Source organism: Medicago truncatula, chromosome 7 (assembly GCF_003473485.1).
Source record: "Medicago truncatula cultivar Jemalong A17 chromosome 7, MtrunA17r5.0-ANR, whole genome shotgun sequence".
NCBI classification, from domain to species: domain Eukaryota; kingdom Viridiplantae; phylum Streptophyta; class Magnoliopsida; order Fabales; family Fabaceae; genus Medicago; species Medicago truncatula.
This window is the reverse complement of record NC_053048.1, coordinates 18,675,995-18,681,259: the sequence shown is the minus strand read 5'-3', so window position 1 is coordinate 18,681,259 and position 5,265 is coordinate 18,675,995. Positions and strand designations below refer to the sequence as shown.

Below are 5,265 nucleotides of genomic sequence, written 5' to 3'. Positions count from 1 at the left end.
GTTTTTCAAATTTTTGGGTTAATGCTTCAACCTTAGCAGCAAGGTGGTTATATTAAGAGACTTCGTATATACCTGCCTCTTTCTTAGAGGGAGTAGGAGCGGTGACAACTCTCTCGTTGGTCCATTGGTAGTGATTCTGAGCCATGTCTTCAATCAAGGCATAAGCCTCCGTATAGTTTTTGTTCATTAGAGCTCCACCTGCAGCTGCATCAACAGACATCTTAGTGGTATATGACAAGCCATTATAAAACGTGTGGACTATGAGCCACTTTTCTAAGCCATGGTGGGGACAAAGTCTAAGCATTTTCTTGAAACGCTCCCACGCTTCATCGAGAGACTCCCCATTTTTTTGATTGAACCGCGTGATTTGATCTCTAAGTTTAGTTGTTTTAGATGGGGGGAAAAATCGGGCAAGGAATGCTCGCCTGATATCGTCCCATGAAGTGATGGAACCGACTTCTAGGGAATGGAACCAAGCGCTAGCTCTATCCCTTAAGGAAAAGGGAAAGAGATGAAGTCTTACGGCTTCTTGGTTCTCTTTTATGGTGCCACTGAGTCTAAGGAAGGAAGAAATATGGAGATTTGGATCCTCAGTGGGTGATCAAGAAAACTGATTTTGCTGCACCAAATTGAGTAGTGCAGGCCTGATCTCGAAGTTATTACCCTCAACCGTTGGGTACACGATAATAGCTTGTGGCTCTTCCGTTGAAGGAGTAGCATACTCTTTGAGAGTGCGTTCAGCCATAGCAGTATTATTTTGTGCCTCTCTCTTTTTCTTATGCAAAAATCTTTCGATCTCAGGAATAAATTCTCCGAGACTTTTACTTCTTCGCATAAGAAATCGAGAACCCAAGAAGTCAATTGGTAATACAAAGAAAGAAGTAGAAGAAAAGAGGAAGAGAAAAGAGTTCTAATCACAAAGAAAGATTTAATCGAATTAGTTTACTCCCCGGCAGCGGCGCCAAAAACTTGATGAGATAAAACCGCAAGTGCACGGTCTTACCAAAGTAGTATGAAAAGAGTATCGTTCCGACAGGGAGTAGTTTAATTTAATTAAACTTTGGAAATGATTAGAGGAGAAAAGAATTGTAAGTTGAGGTTTTCAAACGGTTGAAAATTAATATAATAAAAAGAGCCTTGGGATCGTCGGTTTCATCTAAATAACAAGTCCTTCTCAAACCAAAACTATAAGCTTATAATGTTATGTTAGACCTAATTTCTCAAGACAGTTTCTCTTATGTTCTTCTAGCAACCAAGCCTATTTCGCTGACTTGATTGTTATTAGTTCCCTTGAAGATCGAAACTATATGTCTCAAAGATTGCAAAGCCTATTTCGCTGACTTTGCAATCCTTGTCTAAACTCACTTGTTCGAATATCAAAACTCCACTTTCGTTTTATGAATTGATATTTGGAACAATGGATAAAAAATTATCAAACCCTCCACTTTCGTTTCCACAGTTTGATAATGGTTGATCCATGTTAAAACAGTGAATTTAGATAAGAAATTAGGGTTACATAATATTAAGGCTTAGAGCTTGGTTTGATTAGGATTATGTCATTTAGACTTATCCAACAATCCCAAGACAAGGAGAAGTCTACTCACTCATGTTCATCGTAGACATGGGGGAGAAGAGAGAAAGCATAAAGGTAAATGACAAGAAAATAAAGGAAAAGAAAAGAACTTTAATTAGAAAAGCAATTGTCACTTATTGAATTCCAAGTAAAGATGATTATTTGTGATGGATGGCTACTCTCTTTATAGCATTCATTTGACTTAAAATCTAAGCTATTACATTCGGGCTAAAAATAAAGTAGCTTAAAATCTAAGCAAAAGCAGCAAAAGGCACTCTGGATGATGGCACGGCCGTGCCAAGGCTAGCACGGGCCGTGCCAAGCTTCTGACTGTGGGGAGACATATTTTTGTCTCTCAATCTTCATATTTTTGCATCCAATCGATTCCAAGTCCCTTTCTTTTGCTCTAAGACTCAATCCATCCAATATTCATTCCTGAAATAAAACAAAATGCAATTTAAAGTAAACTATCCTAAAAAGGAAATAATGCTAATATAAAATAAAATAAAATCTAATTAAAACTAAACTAAAAAGCATATAAAAGTAAGCAATAAATGACTCATCAGAGTCATAAGAGATGTCTAAGTTGTTAAGATGTTGAGTCTATTGCATACTCATTTACGTTGGGTGAGGGCTTGATGCTCTGTAATGTATATTTATACATAATATGTGAAGGGAGAGGGCTTGATGCTCTGTGAGCCTATTTACGCTCAATACGTTGGGGGCTTGATGTCCTGGTTGGTACCACATGCATGATTAAGAAGTTGAAGTTGTATAAGTTGAGTTTAAGTTGTAGACGTTGCATTGTCGTTGTCGTTGAGTTGTCATTTGCCAATGAGTTGTTAGTAAAGAACTAAGTGAAGTATTAATATTTATTAATCATTGTTGAATATGTTGTTGTTATATTATTATAAGATGATGAATATGTTGTTTTTATATTATTATAAGATGATGAATATGATGTTGTTATATTATTATAAGATGATGAATATGTTGTTGTTATATTATTATAAGATGATGAATATGATGTTGTTATATTTATTATAAGATGATGAATAAGTTGTTGTTTATATGATTATGAGATGATGATTATGCTGTGTGTTAAAGATGATATTTATGATGTGATGATCTATGTTGGTTATGATTTGGTTGTTATGTGCTATATGATAATGTTTATAATGTGATGAATATGAAGTTAATGATGATTAGGAGTTGGTTGAGTCATTAAGAATTATTACTTGAAGAATTATTATTACTAATAGATGAAGTTATATATGTTGTTAAATACAATTACTGAATTATATGCTTGATATTATTGTTTTGTGAAATCTCACCCCTTCTGCTTGGAAATGTTGCTCTTCGTATGAGTAACTTGCAGGTGATCGAGTTTAAGTTGGTGTTAGATTGCTGTCGTGAGTGGATTATCTCTCATGTGTGTCTTTACGTGCTCTGATACGTAACGGGATGGGAACTTTGTAGCATGCTTTTCTATTCCGTACGTATTGCTTATGAACTTACATGATTAAGTTGTTAATTGGATTTTTATGAGATACTTCGATGAGGCCTTCGTGCCAAAATTATTTTAGTTGTTGAATAAATTCCGCTGCGAAGTATTAAATATTATGTTATTGAATTTTGAAGGATAATTAGTTAATTATTCCGTTTATGATTTTAAGAAAATAAGTGTGACATTCCCTTTAGTTATCATGATAAGCGCAGGAAAGATCTTGAATTTCAAGAAGGAGACCACGTGTTTTTGAGAGTCACTCCTGTGACCGGTGTGGGACGAGCTTTGAAGTCAAAGAAGTTGACTCCAAGATTTATTGGTCCGTATCAGATATCGGAAAGAGTTGGAACAGTGGCGTATCGAGTGGGATTACCACCGCACCTTTCGAATTTGCATGATGTTTTCCATGTGTCGCAACTTCGGAAGTATGTTCCGGATCCATCGCATGTGATCCAAAGTGATGATGTGCAAGTTAGAGACAACCTTACGGTAGAGACTTTACCGGTGAGGATTGATGATCGAAAAGTGAAGACGTTGAGAGGCAAGGAGATACCCCTTGTGCGAGTCGTTTGGGATGGAGCGACTGGTGAAAGCTTGACGTGGGAGCTTGAAAGTAAGATGTTGGAGTCTTATCCAGAGTTGTTTGCATGAGGTAAATTTTCGAGGACGAAAATCTTTTAAGTTGGGGAGAGTTGTAACGCCCACTTTTATTTAATTAATTATTTAATTGAGTCTAGACGAGTTATATTATATTTATATAATATATGTGTCATTTATGATGATTTATGACGATTTAGATGATTTGGATGATTTTTAGATGAGCTATGAGTTTTGATGATTTTATGAGATATGAGACTTATTTTATTGTTTAATAAAATGAGATTTGAAAATAAAATAAAATATTTAGTGGAGGGCTGTTTTGAGATTTTAGAGAGTTTTGGGGGAGAAAGTGAGATAAGATAAGATATTAGGAAGAGATATAAAAAGGAAAGACCTAGGTTTTAGAAAACGTTTTGTACGTACGACTGTTTTTGGAGAAAAAGCCATAGAAGGGAGAAGACCAAGAGAGGGCTGCGATTTCTGCAAAACAAGGTAAGGGTGAGACTAATGATTTAGTAATATTAATCCTTATAATTCTGATGATCAATTAACAAAGTTAGGATTGAATTAGAAAAGTTTTGAAATTAGGGTTAATAGGAGAATTTGATGATCCGATGATGATAGGTTGTTAATTTGATGTAGAAACCGTCCTTTGACTTTAGAATATGTTAGGATGAATTCTGGAATTGAAATTAGGCTTAGAACCATGTGAGATCATGAATTTTTCGTAAAAACTGCATTCTGCCCGAGCCTATATTCATCGCTCGCCCTGGCGAACGATGATCCTCGCCTCGCGAGTGATGAAGCTCATCGCTCGCCACGCGAGCCAATACCCCTCGCCTCGCGAGTTACAAGTCGTAGCTCGCCACAGCGAGCAACCTTACTCGGCATAGCGTGCATGACCAGAGAGCATGTTGAATTTCGTAATTTGGACTTTTGAGTTGAACCTTAGATGCTTTTGAGTACCTTTAGATGTTCATTAAAGATTAGAGGATGACTTAGAACAAGATTGAACCCGGAATAACCATTGTTGGAATCTGGCTTGTACTCGCCATGGCGAGCAGATGCTCTCGCCTCGCGAGCACTTCCAGAACTGAGTGCATTTGAGAATGTCGTGCCCCGAGTTGATTGAATTTATTAGGAATGGAACATTAGGTAGTAGTGAGACCTATATAAGATGTTAAATGAAATATGTGAGGCTGTTTGAACTGCTAAGTTGTTTGTAATGTGATTTAATGATTAAATGCATTACTTGAAATATTATTGAATGATAACGATGTTATTGAAATGAATTGTGGTTATGAACTTATAATGTTGTTGTGGTCTGATTATGCTGCCTTTGTTATTTAACTAAGTTGCATGAGGCTATACAAGATGATGTTGAACTCCAAATTATTAGATGTATATGAGATGATGATTAGGATGTTTTTAGATTGATTGAGTCCATGCATTAGCATACATTTGTTGGGGGCTCATGCCCTGGAGCTTTGTCCTCACCATGATGGAGCATTTGCTCAAATAATTGTTGGGGGCTTATGCCCTGAAAGTATATTAATACTATAATGTTGGGCGCTCATGCCATGAA

The 5,265-nt window shown here is 36.3% G+C and overlaps 1 non-coding gene across 1 annotated transcript; it reads left to right on the top strand.

The window, feature by feature from the left end:
• Window positions 1-275: 275 nt before the first annotated feature.
• On the top strand, window positions 276-382 carry LOC120577214 (small nucleolar RNA R71). Its single transcript, XR_005643289.1, has one exon. It is a non-coding gene; the product is annotated as a small nucleolar RNA R71 (small nucleolar RNA).
• Window positions 383-5,265: the final 4,883 nt, after the last annotated feature.